The sequence below is a fragment of the Callithrix jacchus genome, chromosome 17 (assembly GCF_049354715.1).
Source record: "Callithrix jacchus isolate 240 chromosome 17, calJac240_pri, whole genome shotgun sequence".
NCBI classification, from domain to species: domain Eukaryota; kingdom Metazoa; phylum Chordata; class Mammalia; order Primates; family Cebidae; genus Callithrix; species Callithrix jacchus.
Genome location: NC_133518.1, coordinates 63,912,257 through 63,933,422, shown reverse-complemented (window position 1 = coordinate 63,933,422; position 21,166 = coordinate 63,912,257). Strand labels below are relative to the sequence as shown.

At 43.5% G+C, this 21,166-nt stretch overlaps 1 protein-coding gene and 1 pseudogene across 9 annotated transcripts in view; one reads left to right on the top strand and one right to left on the bottom strand.

The window, feature by feature from the left end:
- Positions 1-21,166, bottom strand: part of RARB (retinoic acid receptor beta) — a 782,655-nt gene that overhangs the window by 56,384 nt on the left and 705,105 nt on the right. The window lies entirely within an intron of this gene.
- Positions 14,878-16,038, top strand: LOC144580038 (peptidyl-prolyl cis-trans isomerase FKBP3 pseudogene; annotated as a pseudogene).

Sequence of the window (21,166 nt, the reverse complement as noted above, 5' to 3'; positions counted from 1 at the left end):
GAGCCATATTCTTTTCCTGTTAGCCCTTTATGTTATTACTCACTTTATGCTAGCATAAATAACACTGCAATGAACATCTTCATACATCATGATTACACACATTTTTCATTTCTCTTTAAACCAATTTCCAGGAAGGGGATTATAAAGGCTTTTTCAATACACAGCCAAGCCTTATGCAGTTTCTAATGTTAAGCTTGTGTCTGTCATGGGCTTGGTTCTTGCCCTTCTTTGAAGATTGTGGGGTGCATTCTATGGAAGGTTACTTTTCCATTTCCAATCTTTCTCATCCCTTGGGGAGCTGACTGCTCCTCTCTTGTCAAAGTTGCCCATCTGCAGCCCCACCTGGCAGGTGATTACACCATCCCTCTGGGCAATCGATCATTCCAAGAACACTGCTATCATCCATCTCACTTAGGTCAGTGCGGCTTAATAGTTCCCCACATGGCCACAGATGGCCAATGGGCAGAAATAGCAACATAATGTGATTATAGGACAGTGGTGACCCCCTTGGCCAACAGCCTTGTTTTGCAAACAGCCAATCACCCAGAATGAGTGGATCTGCCACGCTGCCCCGCCAAGCTGCAGTTATTGAGGCACTCATGGAAGGGCCATCTTGAAGTACTGGGTTCAATTATTTTCACTACCTGAACAGGCTGAATTTTCTGTTTTCTTTGGAGAATGTGTGTCAAGGAGAGTAGCACCTAGGGGTGGGGAGGGAGGGGCCTTTAGGAAAAATTTCTTTCTAGCATCTCCTAGTTAAGAAAATATTAGCAGCCGATTCCTACTCACAGTGAGCTTTGCCTTTTAAGAACCAAGCCATTTGTCTGTTCAGACCCCAAAGCTCAATGGATACTTTACGTGGTCCCAAACCATGTGCACATGTGTCTATACATATGAGCGTCTCTACCTCGGCATGACTGACATTTTCAGCCAAATATTCTTTGCCACAAGGCCTGTTCCTCGGATGGCAGGATGTTTAGTGGCATTCCTGGCTCCACCAGTATCTCTTCCAGGTGTAACAACTAAAAATGTCAACAGACGTTACCAATGTTTCCCAAGCGGCAAAAGCACCTGCAGTTGCATGTCCGTGGAGACACAAAATGTTATCATCTGGAATCTGTGAGCGATTAAGAGCACAGGCTTGGGAATCAGATCGCTACCACTCCTGTGTGAACAGACCTCTTGCTTCCGATTCCCTGTACGCAAACAGAAACCATACTACACACTTCTAGAGTTGCTGTAAGAGTTATGCGGGAAAACGGATGTAAGTACTAGATAGGGTTCTTACCTATCTAGTATGCTCCATAAATTTACTACCTCCTCCATGGCAGTTACTAACGCTGTGAGGCAAACTCAGAGCCACACCCATGGAAATGCTCACTGCACAAGGGAACAGATGAGGGCAAAGGGATGATGACTTTTTCAGAAATGTCTGCACACACAGCTGCAAAGCTTCATTACATCAAATTTTGTCTTTTGGCTAAATTCCAGCTGTCTTAGGCCATTCTTAGATGAGTTAAGACAACTGAACAGCTTTCATTAATGCTACAGGAGAAATCCTAGACTCCTGATTGCTCCCTGTGGTGGACCCTAGACCGTCTGGTTAATTGGGAGAAGCAGGACTCAGCGCCTATTTCTCCACCTTACCACCACCCTAATTTCCTTTGGAAAAATTACCTCTATCCCACTGGGTTTAATTTTGATGGGATGAAAAATCCAGTCATTTATTATAGGGGAGGAAGAGGCCTCCAAAGGCAGGCACCTAATATTTCAGTCACATAATCATTTTTTAAAAGATGTTTGGTATACATTGTTTGACTAGCTTGCAAGTGGAATGAAAAAGCATGGCCTGTAAGCCACGACTCTCCTTTCAACACCCATAGCACATATACTGACTGATCACAGCTCTTCTTACCAATACAACCTCAGACTCCAATGACACACCCACTACTAATTGATTGGCATTAGCACACAAAGTGAAGCGTCTTCTTTGCCAGGCTTAATCTTAATAAAAGGCTTAAGCTATGTCCAGCTTTCCTTTCTCCTTCTTCCTTTTCTCTCTCTCTTACATCCTTTCTTCCTTCTTCAGATGACATTTTATTTAACAAACACGCTTGAGGTCAGCTATGCAAAGATGTGGGGAATATAGCCACCTTCCACGAAATCAATGGTGGAGTTCTCAGCTGGTATGTTGGTGGTGGTCACAGAGGGGCTCAGGAGTCCGTGGAGGAAGGGGCCAGAGGGTTGCTCTGTAAAGCCCTTAGAGACTAGCCCAAATTAGAAGGCAAAGAGGAGGATATTCACACTATCTGCTTATATCATCCACATATCCACAGCATGTCACAATAAGGAGTCAGGTGTTGGGGCCAATGGACTAGAAAGCAGTTCCCCAAATAGCCAGGCTTTTGGCTGCAGAAGGGGAAATGCTCATGATTTTGAGCTAAACTCTCCCTTTTTGACTGTTAGTGGGATCCACTTACTCACTTGTAAAGTTTGAATTGGTCTTTTCTGCAAGAGGACGTGAAAGAATTCTGATTCAACTTTCCTCCAGACAGAGCTAGACTCATTCATCCATTCAGCACTGGAGAGACAGATAGGAGCATGAAAGACAATAACTTGTGTCCTCATGCATGATTACAGCAGAGTAAAGGTCAGAATGGAAGTCAGGAAAAAGACTGGCCGGAGAGAGAACGAGAGAAAAATAAAATTCAGTCACAGTGGGTGAGGGAAAGCATTTTCAAGAATTGGTGGAGAGAGCCTAAGGCAGCTGAGAGGCTGAGGAGGATGAGGATGGATTCAGGGCCACTGGAGTGGCTAAATCAGTGGATTTATTGATAGAGAGAAGGGTCAGCAAAACGAACTTTGTGGGTCACACAGGCTCTGTCACAACTACTCAACCTTGTGGTTGTCCTGGGAAAGCACCTTTAGACAATAAGTGTAAATAGGCATGGTTGGGTTCCAATAAAACTTTATTTACAAAGGCAGGTGACCAGATAGGTTTGGTCCACAGGTCATAGTTTACTGACCCCTGATTCAGGTCATTAGAGAACTTTTAAACAGCACTTTTCTCCCCTCTGCAGAGTGGCTGAGGTAGATACCAGAATGCAAGGAGTTAAGAAATGAGTGGGTCATAAGTAAGTCAGACATTAAAGAGGAAGGTCTCACCAAGACCTGGAGGAACCCTAGCCAACAAGCTAGTAGGGGTGATTTCTTCCTTCTCTTTAATCTTCTCTATGAAGACTTTAATTACAAAATCATCCATGCTCATTATAACACATAAAATAATAATGTTAATGATCTCTCTCTCAGTCCTCCTCCATCCACAGCACCCTGGGGCGACCCATATAAAATGTCTGGTAACTATTTCTTGGTGCCTGTGTCTCACCTTAGTGGTTCTAGGATGCTGTGATCATGTCATCAGAGGCTGGGATGCTGGGGACAATCAGATCTGCAATCTGCTTATGAAGGAAACAGAGGTCACAAAATTCACATACAGACCTCCTTCATTAGTGATTCTAAAAGGGGAGGAGGATGAGGGTGGAAGTTAAAAATAACAAAGTGTCTATCCAGGGAGCTCCCTGATAAACTCAGATTCTACAGAGTTTAGCTAGTTGGGAATTAGTTAATTGGGTAACTATACCCTGAGGTGTGGACCAAAGAGTTGGGGCCTGCCCAGACACTGAGGCTCCAGATCAAATTAACTAGGAAGATTAAAAAGCCTAAACCGCTTTCCTTCCACTGAGCATGATTTCTTCTCGAAATATCTTACAGGATTAAAATCACGGAAGCAGATCTTACAGAATTCCACTGCCTGGCTGGGTGGACGCTTCATTGGATGGTGAGTGAAGGAAGGAATTGATCAATTACTAAATCACTGGGTCAATATATGAAAGAACTATTCAACTAAAGAAATTCCTGTGAAAAGGACTTAGCATTCTTATCCTTCTACAGTTGTCCCTCAGAACATGCCGGGGATTTCAGGACCCCTGTGTATACCCAAATCCATGCATATTCAAGTCCAGCAGTCGGCCCTGCAGAAGAACCTGTGTGTACAAAAAGGTGGCCCTTTGTATATGTGGGTTTTGCATCCCATAAATACCATATTTTTGATCCACATTTGGTTGAAAAAAAACTCATATATAAATGGACCCACACAGTTCAAGCTAATATTGTTCAAGAGTGAATTGTATAAGACATCGATGCGATGGGGATACAAAAGAGGTAATGCGGTGTTCGATTATATTATAAGAAATATAGTGTATGGGTTAAGGAAGAAGATCATTTCCTGCACAGACCACCTCTGCGATACCAGGATCCATTAATGAGACTTCCCTATTTTAGGATGGACATCAACTAAAGAGAATGTGGAGAGTGTACAAAAAAAAGAAATGAAAAACAAGAAACAAAAGAAAAATAAATAAGGGGGAAGAAACGGACAAAAAAAGAGAGAGTGTGGCCAGGTGGTGAGTCTGTGGGTGAGGGGCATTCTTGAAGCCACACCACACAAGCAACCACTGAAACAACCAGAGATGTTTGAAGTTTCAGAAGGGCCGCAACACCTATGATGAAACATTGGGAATGATTCTAGGTACCTTGAGAAGGATAGAGGGCCAACAGGTAGGAGTTAAATAGGTAGAGGTTGGGACTTTCTAATTGTCCCTGCTGCCCCCAAATAGAATGCTGTCAACCATGAGACATTCTTCCCATGGTAACTGATGTGTCCGCCGGAGGGATCATTGCCAGGGAGCTGTGTGGCTTCCCTGAGGTCTCTTTCAAACCTTAAACTTCTATGCAGTTAGCATCTTTCCACTGTTTTGGAAAGCACAGGGAATTGGTCAGTTTGTTGGTATCTAAATGGTTTTATGAATTGAGAGAACTCAAATGTCATCAATGGTTATCTGTTCATGGATGATTCAAGGTTAATTTTACACAAAGAACCCTTTTAAAAAGCTTAGGCAAGACTCTTTGGAATTAAGCTTGCTTTAGCTTGTCTGTGATTAGCAGAGTACTATCTTGGAAAATGCTGGTCATGGGTAAGAAGAACTAAAACATGACATCAACTGCTTTTACCTCTTTGAACCCAAGTATATTTATTTACCTGTAAAATAAGGCTTAAAATGCAATCCCTATCTCCCTCACAAAACTGCTGTATAGCATCTCATTTGGTGTCAGACTAAATGAAATTATGTATGTTATACAATAGTGATGCTTCAAACTACCGTGATGAAGGACCATGATGCTAGTGTTTTCCCTCCATTTCTAATCTATTGTGGACAAATACTTTTATCAAATACAGTAAAGATGAACTACTTGAAAAAGGAAATGCTGCTTGATATTGCAGCAGTTATCAAAATGCTGAAGTTTCTAAATGCCTGCTCTCCACGTCAGGCCCTACCTTGCGGGGTCTAGTAGCAAAAAGCACACCGAACATCTCTGGTCCATGGACCACACTTTGAGTAGCACTGCTCCAAACTGCTGAAGAGTAATATTACGAACAGCAATTCTGTATGTGAATACATTTTTTAAAATTACAATTATGTACATGACATCCTGGCCAATGTGGTGAAACCTCATCTCTACCAAAAATGCAAAAATTAGCTGAGAGTGGTGACAGGCACCTGTAATCCCAGCTACTCGGGAGGCTGAGGTAGGAGAATTGCTTGAACCCAGGAGATGGAGGTTCCAGTGAACTGAGATCACACCACTGCACTCCAGCCTGGGCTACAGAGTGAGACATCATCTCAAAAAACAAAAACAAAAACAAAATTATGAGACATTTGAAACCCTGTTGTGAAGACAGAATTCAAAATGATGCTAGCAATGAAGACGGCTCTGTTCTTTTAATAACCAGATGGGTTTAATGACATAACTGGGTCAAATTATGGGAGAAACAAGGAAGTTACATCGTGAGGTGGGTGTAAGCCTCCTGTCCTGTCAGGTGGATTCCAATCTTCCTGGCCACTGATGTTGTAACACCAGCCATTTTAAAGTCCTTTCACCATTAAAAAGGTTGAATTGACTTAGTATCTGATAAAACAGTGAAAAAGACACTTGTTACTGGGAAACATCATTGCTTTTTTTAAAACAAGTTTTCACTGTTGATCTTAAATCTAACTGATCACTTGGAAGCCCCTGAAAACTTCCAGAGACAATATTTTGCACACAAGGGACTTGGTTTCCCTTAAGTAAAGACGCAGCCATTTGCACAGAGTTAACTCAATAAAGTAGCACTTTCTACTTGGATAAACTGACCTAGATTTCCTGACTTCCATGCAAGAACAAAACAGGCAGGCTGAGATTTTGGGAGCTGTCCGTGAGGACAGAAAAGGGGTAGGATATCCGGGTTGGGAGCCCTGAGTAAAGAAGAGCAAGGTTCTTCATTTTGATCCCAGTGAAAACTTCTGTCCTCAGCTTTGTAAACTGTGGGGTCTGCTCCAGGCCTTCGAGAAGAGAGTCACAAATCAAACGGCATCATGATTCAGAGTTGGACCCATAGAAGACAGCCTTCTTATAAAAGGGAGCTGCAGAAACACACATCCAAACCCACACTCCCTTCATTCTACAAGCATTTTCGGGATAGGGCAGCGTGGGGTGAGAAACCAAGGGCACCAGAGCTAAACAGCTGCACGAGAGCCTCAGTATCCACATCTGCAACATGGGAATTTTGTGCAAGCTGAATGAGTGAGTCCCTGCATAGTATCGCAAATGTAGACTGTATCAGTAAGTGACGTGTGTGTGTGCACGTGCACACACACACACACACATATGCACACACACAGTGCAGCACACTCAGGGCCTATTCTAACACACACAACTGATTCTGAACAGCCGGGTATGACAGTCTCAGGGGAAGAACTATATACAGTTGAAGTAATTTACAAGAACATAAGCTCACATTACTCAATTAGCTTGGCATGAGTTTAAAGCATCAAATGGCCCTTTCCAGATGCTTCTTGTTCTCAGCCGCTTTCCTGTCAGCAGGCCTCTCCTGACCAAGCTCCCTTCCCTTCGACGAAGCCAAAGCACCCTTTCAACTTCCCCGTCCCTGTGGGTTTGGGGTCTTTTCTTGACTAGGTTCCAGACCACCCCTTCCAGCCTCCAACCGCAGCAGACCCCTCCTCAGCAACCTGTAGAGAGAGAGAGACCCCTGAGAAAGCTTTTTGATCCGGTTGCTCCCAGGGGAAGTCTTTGATTAGTTTTTCTGCTGATTCTGGGAATTTCATCTCTTACTCAATTTCTCTGAACTGGATCCACCATCTTGTTTAGCACAATGTGGGTTTCTTTTCTTTCTCAGTCCAAAATTTCACTGGAAAACTCCCCAACTTTCTTTTCCTGGGTGACTTTCATAAAACTCCCACGCAGAACCCTCTGCCACTTACCCCACAAACTTCTCACCATTTGTGCTCCCACTGATAAGTTTCTGAGCGAGCATTTCTTCCAGAATACCCAGCTGCACTTGCTCACAGCTGCACCTCTGCATTGTATTCTTCCCTGCAGCTTACCTGCAGCTGTAACCAGCGAACTCCCCCACACCCACCGGAGCCCAGAGACGAACATCTCTGATTGTTTGTTTGAAACCACAAATCTTTCCTAGATTTGTACTCTACTTTCTAAGGAATGATTTGATTCAAAACATCCTACCCTCCTCCAAATGCCCCAATTCCATCTGACTTTTTCCCCGCATGGTGGGTTTTTCTATAAGCTAGCCTGTGGGATTGAAAAGAATTGGCATAATCTATCTTCCATCGCAGCCTTCAAGAAACTGCCCCTGCTAAGTCTTCTGAGGCTTTCACACTTTAACATTCTTTATTCCCGTTTCATGGCTTTAGCATGACAAATATCGTTAGCATTAGAATGGAATTCTGCCGACTATGCTTTTAGGCCTGGCTTTGTCTCTAGCCGTGTGACTTTAGATAAGTCACTTAACCTACTCTTGGCTTTAGCTCTTGTCCTTACAATCAGCTTAAGTTGCTTGTTTCCCTCTCAACCCTAATACTTGGGTTCTACTGAATATGTTTTGAATGGTGAAATATTAGCAGCAGGTAGGAGGAAAGGACTGGGAGTGGATGGGTAACCCTGGTACCACTGTTGTCATCTCTATGCCCCCCTCACTTTCGCTCAGGTTTACGGACGGCTTTCTCTGTTTGTGGAACTCTTGTAAGCCGCTTCTCGGTACAGATGTTCCTTGACCTATGATGGCAGGTGGACTACATCTCGATAAACCCATTGCAAGTTGAAAATATTCTGAGTTAAGATGCATTTAATACCCTGAAAACACTGTCAAACAGAAAAGTTCTAAGTCCAACCTCACAAATCCGGAACCACCTGTATCCATTCCATTTGCCCAGGAACCTAATGAAGCAGGGATTCATGTCCTCTCCCATCTGAGAGATGAGGATGTTTTCTAGCTTCATCCATGTCCCTGCAAAGGACTTGAACTCACAAGCCATCATTCTCAGCAAACTAACATGGGAACAGAAAACCAAGCATTGCATGGTCTCACTCATAAGTGACAGCTGAACAATGAAAAAGCACATGGACACACGGAGGGGACCATCACAACCGGGGCCTGTCGAGGAGTGGGAGCTAGGGGAGGGAGAACGTTAGGAGAAATACCTAATGTAGGTGAGGGGCGCAGCAAACCACCATGGCACATGTATATCTAGGTAACAAACCTGCACATTCTGCACATATATTCCAGAACTTAAAGTATAATTTAAAAAGGAGAGAGATTTGCCCATTGTCACATGGCCAGCAGGTGGCAGAGCCAAGACATACAGCCAGGCTGTGTCCCTAAACACCAGACAATACCGCCCTGACATCACTCCAAGCAAGTGACCAGTGACCCCAACCAAAGGAATTCTATTTCAGAACTCATCAACATTCATTAATTAAGAAAAAGAAAAGAGAAACAAGTTTTAGAACGAGCGATCCAAAGCCCCGAGGAATTAAGTAACCAACACTCGGCTTGCCTGCCTAACAGTGGAGTGAAAACCCAGTCCCTGTCCTTGCTGCTTCTCCTCCACCGGGAAACACAAACCTGACCCCTTTCTCGTCCTTCCATGCCACATCGTTAACACGAGCCATCCAGTTTGCTCCGTGGTGTTTCTCCTACAGCCACGTAGCTATTTTGATCATTTTCATTCACTTCACTGGCAAGGATACAGAATACGATCTAGGCTTCAGAATGACACATCTGGGTGCACCTGAAGAAAGGGTTTCTGGAGGAGTGATGGCCTCCACCTCATCAGCAGAAGCTGGAACCTCCTCCAGTGCTGAGTGCACTGGCAGCCCAGCATAAGCCTGTCCCATCTTTTATTTAAAGATGATCAGCTATTAGGTGCTAGTCCCAATGCTGACATGTGGGGGCTCTTTGCATAAAACAAAACACAAACCTGAAATGTGGTTAGATGTGTTTCACAAGTTTTTCTCTGAAAAAAAAAGAAACAGAAACTATGGCCAGAGTCAGTAAAGTGTATCCAAACAGGTGTGCTCAGCAAACACTGGGCCACAGGGGCCCAGGAAAGCCACTGGTAAGGACCCTGTTACACTGAGATACTTGACAGAAGGAGGAAGAGTAGGGAAAGCACACATGCCATTCCCACAGGGCTTGTGAAGCAGGGATCTTTCTCTGCTTACACTATTAAGGATACCAAGTGTAAAAACCCTGAGTACTTCTCAGACTCAGTAAGGTAACTGAGGACCCATTAATAATAGTAATAATTAATATTTATTGAATGTCCTACTTATATGTACCAGGTACACAGTACCTAAGCATGGTACATAGGTGCCCATCCAACCTTCTCTATCATTAAAGGGGGTACAATGATTACTCAAAGTTTACAAATGCTTTTGGTTATTTGCTCGAAGTCTTAGGTCAGCAAATGGTGAAGCTGGGTTTTCAACTCACATGGGCTGATTCCAAAGTGTATACTGTTAATATTCTCATTTTCTGATGATCGATTATAAAAGAATAAATTGAACCTTTATGAGCGAAATATTATCAGGCATTTCTTTAAGCAGCACACAGTGACAACGTTTCTTAGATTGCTAGACAGGGGTAAGGCCTTATTTTTGCTTCTGAGGACGAACTCTGGGAAGCCCCCTAAGAGCACTAAAAGTATCAACGGGAATCAGTCTCACGATCACTAGTGAGAAAACCAGGATTTAATTAAAGATTTATTGAAAAGCATTGAAGTCTTAGGAAGGAAGGCATTTAATTTTGCCCGAGAGTTTACACTACTTTAAATCATCCTTTCAATTATATAAATGTAAGAACTTATTTGTACAGATAGACCCTGCTTTGAGCTGAAACTTTGTCATTGCTTTTCTTTTTCATTTAGCATTGTCTAATAGAATCATGTGGGTTCTTCTGGCTCCTTCTACGGGATCGTTTTATGATTTCTGCCAATGATTGGGTAGAACGAAAGGACAAAGTAGAAACCGAGATCTATCATTTGCAAAGTAAGTACTTACTGTACTGGCTGGCATAGAAGGTACAGTCTCCTCCCTCACTTCTCACTAATCAAACATACCGGCCGGGCGCGGTGGCTCACGCCTGTAATCCCAGCACTTTGGGAGGCCAAGGCAGGTGGATCACGAGGTCAAAAGATCGAAACCATCCTGGTCAACATGGTGAAACCCCGTCTCTACTAAAAATACAAAACATTAGCTGGGCACGGTGGTGCGTGCCTGTAATCCCAGCTACTCAGGAGGCTGAGGCAGGAGAATTGCCTGAACCCAGGAGGCGGAGGTTGTGGTGAGCCGAGATCGCGACATTGCACTCCAGCCTGGGTAACAAGAGCGAAACTCCGTCTCAAAAAACAAACAAACAAACAAACAAAAAACCATATCCAAACTTTACCCTGCATTCCATGTACTGATTCTACCCACAGAGAACCAAAAGTCCAAGATACAAAATTAGAAACAATGCTATCCTCTTGTGAAATAATACACCACTAGCCAGGCAACTAATCACACACTAAGTCTGGCTTGTTAAATGAATGTTTGAGATTGACTTTGGTGCTACTACAATCCTCCCATATTCCAGTATTTCCTGCCAACGTATTTATCTATGGGATTTCATATTTTTTTCAGGGTTAGCAAAACACAATCACATTTCTAGAGCTTATTATGTCTATTGAATAGTGGCATAAAGTATATTATGGTTATATGAACAAAGTAATGTGTCCCCTCCCCATAAAACTGCATAATTATTTTCACTTTATAAAAATACAGCTTTTTGTTAGTGTGCACTAACATAGCCTTTACAATGAATGGATTAGATTTAAAAGTGGAGGCAGAGGCAGCCTCTAGAGTATTTTTAGCAAGTATTCTTTCATAAAGAATTCTCTTCGAGTCTGATAAAATAAAATACCTTCCGGCTCATTAGCTGCACCAGTTTGTCATGACCTCAGTATTGCCTGCCACCTAGTGTCAGCATGCTGAATTGCAAGCACAGGATTCAAGCTGGTTCAAGAGAGCTAGACAGACTCAGGCCAGCCTCTGAAGTGAACTTTAAATATCCTGGAAAGAAACGCCCTTCTTTAGAATATGCCCAATTGTATTCCCTGGAGGAATTCCCTCATCCTTTGGCTCAGGGTCGGAGCCACTCTCAACAAAGAATGAAGTTAAATTCTCACATTAGAAGCAGTTATAGGAAACCTCTTTAGGGCTCCAGACATTTGGACCATGTTCTTAGTAATCTGAGAGTTGAATATTTAGCTTTTCTTCCTGGATGTTAGCCAGAGACCATTTACTAACCAAATCAGTTGGTCAAGCCTTTCCACATTATATATGGCAGATTTCAAACACTCTTGGGAGGCAAAGTGCTATAAAGGTAAATTATCACTAGAGAAACTACCACAAGACACTCAAATACTCTTCCCTCTTGTGCTTTGCAGAAACAGTATCATAAATAGGAGACATATCTTTTAAAATGAAAAATGCTGTTTGTTTTTTCTCAGCTTCACTCTCCTTTCGCCCCCCACCCACCCCTCTGCTTTTAATAACATCTGATCTTACATTTAAGCAGGAAGAAAATGTAGCCACATGATTTAAAAAGCATGTGTTTATGACTTGCCATGTTTAAGCACTGCTGAATAAATGTATATTGAAAACATATTTCAAGTGAGCAGCCATAATAAGGGGTTTAGGGATATTCAATATTACTCTACTAATTCATAGCACACCATAATTATGGAATGTGTAGACTTTCTAGATGTAAATTATAATCCATGACTCAGTGAGAGCCCTCTGCAGCCCTCCCTCGGTGGAATGCCACAACATTACACATTTTAGGCAAATTGACACAAAATAAAATAAATCATGTCAAGAGCTATATAGAACCATTATTTCAGCCTTAAACATTTCATTAAGACGGCACAGCTCACAATCTCCCCTCCCCACCCCCACCTATCAGTCTTTATTGAAATGAATAGGTCCAAATATCTTGAACACCGTAGCTTTTTACATTTTCTGGTGGGAAGATTATTTTTACCAACGAAACTGAATCCAGATTTCTGTTCTTTTCCCTTCAGCAAAGACCCTGAGGGAAATTAAACTAAGCTCTTCTTCGCCCCTCTCAGATTCCTACCTGGCAGAAAAGAATCCTGATACAAATGTTTTATAATTTGCAGGCTATGAAAATGGAATTCAGTTTTTAAAAGCGTCTATATCTTTTCCTTTTTCTAGAACAAAATTTATCAAACTAGAAAATACAGAAAACTGCATCCCTTCTGGATGTTAGCCAGAGAGTATTTGCTAACCAAATCAGCTGGTCAAGCACTTTCACACTGTACCTGGCAGTTTTCAAACATACAGCGCTCTTGGGAGGCAAAGTGCTACAAAGATAAAATAAATTATCACCAGAGAAACTACCAGAAGACTTTAATAATTTGAGATACACACATGCGTACACACAGATATAAATACATAATATATAAATCTCTCTATTTGTATATATATCTCCCCCTTGGCCTTGACTTTCTCAGTATGTCCTGCCCTGACTTCCACCTACCCATATGTGTATCTCTTTGCTTGAGGGCTTGCTTTGGCTCTGGAGCCCACGTGGTCCACAGGTCCTGGGAATGAAGTTCTCCTAAGAGAACTGATAACCGATGCTTGGGGGATAACTCCGGGGCTTGTACTTTTCATTGCTTCTCATAGTTCCCAAAGTTAAGTTCTACTTGCACATAGAATAACTACCTTAAAACACACTCTTTACTGGCTATCTTTACTTCCTTATCGCCTTCCGTTTCCACACCTGTGTTTCTGGCAATTACGTGAAACAAACAAAACAAAACAATTATGTGAAACACAAAACAAAACGGATACGGATTCAAATCCTGTCTTAGAATCTGCTCCTAGAGTACAGAAGTTAAAACATTAAGTCCATATGATCCTGAAACTAGGAAGTGGCATTTGCTACATGCTGTCACTCTCTTAAATTTCCTTTCTTTTCTTTTTTTTTTTTATTTTAAAGACGGAGTCTCGCCCAGGCTGGAATGCAATGGCGCAATCTCGGTTCATGGCAACCTCCACCTCCTGGGTTCAAGTGTTTCTCCTGACTCAGCCTCCTGAGTATCTGGGATTACAGGCATCCGCCACCAAACCCAACTCATTTTTATATTTTTACTAGAGATGAGGTTTCACCATGTTGGTCAGGCTGGTCTCAAACTCCTGACCTGGTGATCTGTCCGCCTCATCCTCCCAAAGTGCTGGGATTACAGGCATGAGCCACCGCGCCTAGCCCCTTAACTTTCAATGGATAATTTTATTAGTTCTTCATTGTAGGCAGTAGGCAGAGTAATGCCTCCCCCACCCCACTGAAAGATGTCTAAATTATAATCTCCAGAAGCTGTGAATATGTTATATGGCAAGGGGGAATTCAAATGGCAGATGGAATTGGGGTTAAAAATCAGCTGACCCTAAAATAAGATTATCCTGGATTATCCAGTGGGCCTGGTTACAAGGCTCCTTTAATGTGGAAGAGGGAGCCTGAAGAGTTACAATCAGAGCAATGCAACGTGACAAAGTCTCTGGCCATGGCTGGTTTTGAAGATGGAAGTGGCCACACGTCAAAGAAAGCAGGCAGTTCCTAGGTGCTGGAAAAGACAAGAAAGTGGGTTCTCCCCTAGGGCCTTCAGAAAAGAACGCAACACTGCCAACTTTTTTTTTTTTGAGATGGAGTTTCACTCTTGTTGCCCAGGCTGGAGTGCAATGGTGTAACCTCGGCTCACTGCAACCTCCGCCTCCCAGGTTCAAGCGATTCTCCTACCTCAGCCTCCTGAGTAGCTGGGACTACAGGCATGTGCCACCACGCCCGGCTAATTTTTTGTATTTTTAGTAGCAATGGGGTTTCTCCATGTTGGTCAGGCTGGTCTAGAACTCCCAACCTCAGATGATCTGCCTGCCTCAGCCTCCAAAAGTGCCAGGATTACACATGTGAGCCACTGCGTCCAGCTACCCCTCTTGACCTCAGTTCAGTGAGACCCATTATGGACATCAGACCTCTGGAACTACAAGATAATAAGCTTGTGTTAGTTCAAGTCACTACATTTGTGGTAATTTGTTACCACAGCAACAGGAATCTACCAAACCCTTGGCCTGTAGAACTGGCCAAGTTTGAAATAATTACCACCCTGTGGACTCTCCATCTTTTATCAATTTCTTCCCATTTCCCCCCCTACAGAATCAAAGGGGATCCCTGCATATCTGGACAAACCTGCACAAATCTTTCTGAACTCCTATGGTGTGCTAGACCCAGGAGACAGAAGGGGTAGATAACACTCAGGCAGCCTAATGGGACACAGAGAAGCCCACACACCACTGCGATCCAGCAAGGTCAGCGCTGAGACAAGAAGGGGAGAGGCAGCCATGGGTCCGAGGGTTGCTCACGGAATGGAGGCCAGCAGGGGCCAGGACGTAAAGGGCAACACGGGCCACATAAACAACCTGATCCAGCCGCGCGTGGTGGCTCACACCTGTAATCCCAGCACTTTGGGAGGCCGAGGTGGGGAGATCACAAGGTCAGGAGATCGAGACCATCCTGGACAACATGGTGAAACTCTGTCTCTACTAAAATATAAAAAAACAGCCGGGTATGGTGATGGCACCTGCCTGTAGTCCCAGCTACTCGGGAAGCTGAAGCAGGAGAATTGTTTGAACCTGGGAGGCGGAGGTTGCAGTGAGCTGAGATCGCGCCACTGCACTCTAGTCTGGAGACAGAGCGAGACACTGTCTCAAAAGAAAAAAAAAAAAGAACAAGAAAAAGAAAATCTGACCCTAATCCGAGAAAATGGCAAGCCACTGAAGGGTTTTAAAAATCACTTTTTGAGTACATTGTATACTCAAAAAGAGGCAGTGGGGGAAGGTGGCAGCGGCTGTTCCATAGCGGGCTGGACCGTGGAGCAGCTGCGCAGTGAGCAGCTGCCCAAGAAGGACATTATCAAGTTTCTGCAGGACCACGGTTCAGATTCGTTTCTTGCAGAACATAAATCATTAGGAAACATTGAAAATGTGGCCAAGACTGCTAACAAGGACCACTTGGCTACAGCCTATAGCCATCTTTTTGAAACTAAGCGTTTTAAGGTACTGAAAGTATTTAAGTAAAGTGTCTGAGCAAGTAAAAAATGTGAAGCTTAATGAAGATAAACCCAAAGAAACCAAGTCTGAAGAGACTCCGGATGAGGGGCCACCAAATATACACAATCTGTTCTGAAAAAGGGAGATAAAACCAATTTTCCCAAAAAGGAGATGTTGTTCACTGCTGGTGGACAGGAGCACTACAAGATGGAACTGTTTCTGATACTAATATTCAAACAAGTGCAAAGAAGAAGAAAAATGCCAAGTTTTAAGGTCGGAGTAGGCAAAGTTATCAGAGGATGGGATGAAGATCTCTTGACTATGAGTAATGGAGAAAAAGCTCGACTGGAGATTGAACCAGAATGGGCTTATGGAAAGAAAGGAAGGCCTTACGCCAAAACTCCACCAAATGCAAAACTCATTTTTAAAGTGGAACTAGTGGATACTGATTGAAATAGCAGTGCTTCAGCTCTGAGGATATCAGCGGCAATGACAAAACTTGGCCTTGAAGAAACTTACATAACTAGTTAGAACTTGTTACTATTGTTAAGGGAAGAGTCAACTGGAAAATTCAAGAGTTAATAAAATTTGTTTACTTGGTCCCAACTTTTTTTTTTTTTTTAACGGAGTTTCGCTCTTGTTACTCAGGCTGGAGCGCAATGGCGTGATCTCGGCTCACCGCAACCTCCGCCTCCCGGGTTCAAGCAATTCTCCGGCCTCAGCCTCCTGAGTAGCTGGGATTACAAGCACGCGCCGCCATGCCCAGGTAATTTTTTGTATTTTTAGTAGAGATGGGGTTTCACCGTGTTGACCAGGATGGTCTCGATCTCTTGACCTCGTGATCCACCCCCCTTGGCCTCCCAAAATGCGGTCCCAACTTTTGAGACATGTAATCCCGTATGAATCCCTGAAGTCTAAAATATCTTCCTACAGCTATGTAAAATACTGGTCAAGGAAAACTCCTTTTACCTCATGTTGTAAACTAAGTGGCTCAATAAAAATTTATCCAGTGTCTTGATTTGAAAAAAAAAAAAGAATATAAATTATACATATAGAATAAAAAAATCACAATACAATAAACACATTTGTGTGCCTGCCATACGCTTTTCAATAACATGGGTATTTTCAACTGAGCTATACTTCACATACTACGCGATTCACCCTTTTTGACACACAGTTCTATGAGTTTTAACAAATGTATACAGTCACGGAAAAACTACTTTGATCAAGATATAGAATAGTTCCGTCATCCCAGAAATTCTCTCACACACTTTAAATACAAATCATATCACATTTTCCTTTAAAATTTTCTGGGTGCCCTCCCCCTTCCCTCATCCTTCGGCAGTAACTGCATTCTACATTTCATCATTTCCTCGGTTTCCTTCTGATTTCTTTCTTTTTTTTTTTTTTTTTTTTGAGACGGAATTTCGCTCTTGTTACCCAGGCTGGAGTGCAATGGTGCGATCTCGGCTCACCGCTACCTCTGCCTCCTGGATTCAGGCAATTCTCCTGCCTCAGCCTCCTGAGAAGCTGGGATTACAGGCACGTGCCACCATGCCCAGTTAATTTTTTATATTTTTAGTAGAGACGGGGTTTCACCATGTTGACCAGCATGGTCTTAATCTCTTGACCTCGTGATCACCTGCCTCGGCCTCCCAAAGTGTTGGGATTACAGGCGTGAGCCACCACGCCCGGCCTTTCCTTCTGATTTCTATCACATTTCCATCCATTAAGGAAAAAGTTGTTTTGCATGTTTTGAAACTCACAAATAAATAAAAACATATGTGTTTTAGTTGTCAGAAACATATGCATCTGTTGCTGACCCTATGTTAGGATGACTCCTAGGCCTCATTCATGTTTTTCTACTATACAACTTCATTGCTGTGTAGTATTTCATTGTTTGAATTTATGTATGCATTCTGTTGCTGATTTGAATAGCGTTGCTAGAAACATTCTTGTACACATTTTTTTCTAGGATGCGTGGGTATATACTGGGACTACAGGCATGTGCCGCCATGCCCGGCTAATTTTTTGTACTTTTAGTAGGGATGGGGTTTCTCCATGTTGGTCAGGCTGGTCTATACACACACATCACACATACGCATACACATACCTAGGAAATATCTCTATTTTGTTCTGCGCCACTAGGTATATTCACTTTACTAAATGATACTAAATTGTTTTTCAAAACTGTTGTAACCACTCATCCTCCAATCAGCTGTAAATAATATTCCAGTCACTCCTCATCTGATTGTTACATTTGAGCTCTCTCCTGCTCAAAATTGAACAAGTGAACAATTCTGAGCAGGAGAGAGCCACAAATCCATGATTTAGTTAGTTAGTTAGTTAGTTAGTTTCAGAAAGACCACTCTGACCAAGAGAAAATGTACGAGAGCAGCATGGCTGGAGGAGGGAAGCCCAATAGACGCTGACTTGAAAAGACGAGAACGGGTCCTGGGAAGGGTTCCCAGGGAGGTGAGTCTTTTTGTTTTTGTTTTACAAAGAATGTCTGTTTTAAAAGTTGCTGCTTCTGAAAGTGGACACAGCAGGCTACTGACTCTGTGGTGTGGTCCCCTGGACAGATGCAAATAGAGGAGAAATAAGAATCTTTTTCCATAAGGTGACCATCTCCACCCTCCCTACCATGGGGAATATGGAGGCTCCTGAGAGGAATGGGCCCTTCCATCTCTCAGGAGGACGTAAGGGGAAGGAGGCTGCTTTGAGGTCCCACCTGATTGGGTCCTATCCACTGGACTGGTCAGCGCTGAATAACATGGCAGGAGGGGCGCCCTCTCCTCCTCCTCCTCCTCCAGAGGACACTAAGTGCGACAGAGGGAAACATCTGGGTGAGTGAGTTACCTCAGTTCAACAATCAGAACAACTGGTTCCAACACAGACTGGAGCCCACGCTGGAATCTCCCTGTCCCAGCACCTTTGTGTGGCGCCACTAAAATGTCATAACAAGGTCTTACGGGACAATTCTGCACCAAGTTGTCTGGACTCAGGAGGACACATCTGAGTCTTTGCCCATCTTCCCATCTCAGTCTCTTGCCATCCTGCCCGGCTAAAGCAAATGCTAAAGCAAACCCTGGCCACCTAGGCACACCGTTTCAAAACCGTCTGACAGGCTTCCTTGAACGCCCCGTCGGACAGGCTCTTTCTCCAAGCACTCAAGGCTTGGCTGCAGGTCTGTCTGCCTTCCTCAACATTCACCAGCCTTTTACTTTCTTCTCTCTTGGTGCCAACTCTGCAGACATTACCAATTAGTCAAACATCAGTGCTTGGCAAGCATTTTCCTAAGCCTCTGGCTCGGCTTGCGGAGCGCCTCACCCACGGGCCTCCCGCCCGGCTCTGTGCACGGCCTTGTCGCTGGAGCAAAACCAGCACTCATTATGCATTGAGTAGGAGACACTGGGGTGAAGAAACAAACAGCACAGAAATCTGTGGGGGGCGAGGGGAGGGCTTTTCTTTTCTTTTCTTTTGAGGTTTACACAGTGAGTTGTTTGTTTGGTTTTCTCTTAAATCCCTAGAGGCAAAGATGACCACATACAGTTAGTTTTAGTCACTCAGGAGAAATCACTGCATTTAGGTTTCTTAGAGGGATGACAAGAGCATCTACCCTCAAAACACCCTTTATACCTGAGAACCTAAGGGTATACTAGTTGCCCTGTGTTCCATTTATTCTGTGCGTGGAAGGTCTGGGACTAAACGCTTCATGTACAAGCTAATCCTCTCCCATAACACACTATCAAGGTCAGCTCAGCCCCATTTCGTACTTAAGGAAACTCCAGTTCACAGGCAACTTGGAGATGGAACTGAACTCATGGCTGACTAATTTCAAAGCAGTTTTTTTGACCTCTATCCTAAAGGAAATTGGTTTACTTGTAAAACACAATGCTCTTTCACTGCCATTTTTGGTGTTTCTCAGTTGCAGGCCTCGCCAGCTAGGTTTCCCTAAGGAGGAAACCGAATCACAGACAAGGGCTCGCTGCTGGGTTTACATGAGCAGGCAGCTCACAGCGCATTTCTGGAACTGTTGCCTGCAGAGCTGAAAATATTTGCCATCTAGCCACTGGCTGATCACTGCTCTAAGCCCTTGCTCCTCGAAGTAGGGCCTGAAGACCAGAAGGATCAGCATGACGTGGGAAATGGTGGGAATCCAGAATGTCAGGATCCCAGACTTGCCCATTCAGAATCTGTATTTTATCAGGATCCCCAGATGACTGATGTACAGAGTCCGTTTGAGAAGCACTGCTGTAAGCAACTCAATCTTTCCCACTGCTGGCACTGAATAAAGTGGCAATTACATACAAACACTTAAACGTGCACCTGCCCCTCACACCTGCTTCCAGCTGCATGCTTAACTAGCAGTGAGGTTTTCGGGCAAGAACACTCATTGGCAAATAATATATATAATACCTTCACCAGCAGAACTCCATCATTAAAATCGCGAGTAAGGAATCATGGGAAACTAAAGATCTATCTGAAGAAGGGGAGCACCTCTAAGTACCAGCTTAGATATCACCCTGTTCTCTTTAAATTTTGAGAGTGACCTGCTAGAATTGCATTGGAAGCCAGAGTAGGAGTAATCAGCCATTAATCCACCCACCCATCCATCCACTCCAATCCATCCATCCATCTACTCCATCCATCTATCCATTCCATTCATCCATCCACTCCAATCCATCCATCCATCTACTCCATCCATCTATCCATTCCATTCATCCATCCACTCCATCTAACATTCTCCATGTACCTTTTATGTGCTATTTCATGTTGGTTTTATCTCTAACTTATCAAAATCCATTTACTTCTCTTCATTTTTGAATTTTTCATTTCTCTTTAACTCCATGAGTCCAAGCCATCATCTTTTGCCACAACTTAACTGAAAACCCACTTCCATTCCCAGCACCTTGCCCAATCTATTCTCCACACAGTAGAATGTGCAGTCTGTATATTCAAACTGCAAATGTGATCGTGTCACTCAGTGTTTATTACTTATCATTGAGCTACATAGCACTGAGAAGAAAAGTCCAACTCCTTCAAGTGGGCTGCAAGAGCACCAGCGTGGGGCTTCCTCTCCAGTGACACATGGGAACACTTTCTATATCCCAGCCCCGGCAATCTTCTTTCATATGGGTTCCCAGAAGACTTACTGCAGCCCTGGGACCCTCTCCCATGCTGCTCGCCTACCTGGAATGCTCTTTTCTCTCCACACACGTGCTCACGCTCCACACCTCCTCCATGAGGTTTTCCCTCATCAGCCAGTCCAAAGCCTCTTCCCCTACTTATTCTCTATCATAGCTTGGTTTTTAATTATGCATTTGTTTCCTAGATTAATGTCTACCTTTCCTATAAATGAAAACGCCACAAGGACGAACCCTGACTGTGTCTGTTTTCTTTACCACTCAACCCTTAGCATAGAGCCCAGAGCTCTGCAACTGCTGTTCCTCTGCCTGGAACACTCTTCCTTTGATACCTGCCTGCTCATTCGCTCACCTCCTTCAGGTCCCTGCCCAAATGTTACCTTACCAGACACACCACCCATGACCGCCCTCCATAAAATAGACACCTTTAGCGC